The sequence below is a fragment of the Schistocerca piceifrons genome, chromosome 3 (assembly GCF_021461385.2).
Source record: "Schistocerca piceifrons isolate TAMUIC-IGC-003096 chromosome 3, iqSchPice1.1, whole genome shotgun sequence".
NCBI lineage: Eukaryota > Metazoa > Arthropoda > Insecta > Orthoptera > Acrididae > Schistocerca > Schistocerca piceifrons.
Genome location: NC_060140.1, coordinates 485,993,954 through 485,995,064, shown reverse-complemented (window position 1 = coordinate 485,995,064; position 1,111 = coordinate 485,993,954).

Genomic DNA, 1,111 nt, shown 5'->3' with positions numbered 1-1,111 from the left:
TTCACTGAATTTTCGACATCATCTGTGGACTTTTATTTTCTTTCTATTTAACAGCATGAAAATGCTCTCTACTACTGGTACATACATGAATGTGTAATTATTAAAAGAAGTCATATTTCTCACTTTTTGTGATAACTACATTTTCACTATCTGTAGGGATTTACACATGTTTGAATGTCGAAAAGTGCCACAGTCAAGTTTTCTTTCTACATTTTTCAGTCAATATTTTTTCTGAAGTGAGTGTCAAAAGGTACCTAAGTCAGTGATTCTTATCCCTTTCAACGCTTAGCCATTGGTTACACCACAAATTTTGAAGATACATGAACATATAAGCTCATTTCCTGTGTACAAAACGCACTATACATCTGATACAAACGTCACGCAGTTGCCGTCTGAGCTATCCATCAAAAAAATATTATTTGTATAAATGGTATAAATACCAAGTATGAGTTTTTAATGCACATTTTTAAAAAAATGTATCATTGGAAAACCACCAATTGACCCCTGTTGCTTTTGTGAGGAAAAGAGGTGCGAATATGTCGTCCTCACGTACAGGATACTGTGAAAAGAGTCATCACTGCAGAATTAATGGTGCATATGAGACGAGCTAAACAATTCAAATCTGCTCGTAATTTAATGACTAGAAAGAATAAAGAAAATGAAATTCTCTTAGGCCCTGTACTTCACTACATGGAAAATACAGTCTTCGATAAAGACTCTTTTTCAGGAAATTTACTATTTAAAGCAACTCACATTGAATGTTTTTTGTATTTTCAGCACTAAACCAGATTTAGTCCATTACTCCGTCTGTCATTAATGTCAGGCCCACAAGGGACCCGACGAAGCTGCTGCGTTCCAGTGGACTCCATTAAAACTATTTACCCAAGACAGTTACCTAGTTGTACCTGTTTTCCAGGAAAAACAGGAACCATACTTTCTCAAGAGTTTGTCTTCCCCTAGCCGATATATGCAGTCTTATAACGATTAAACAGTGTTTTTCTTCTACGTGGATATTCATACAGCCCCTGCGACCAAAAATTCAACGTAATAAAATGATCCCATGAGAAATGCGACCGTGTCTACACATCGGGTGAAGTTTGCAACATTGCAG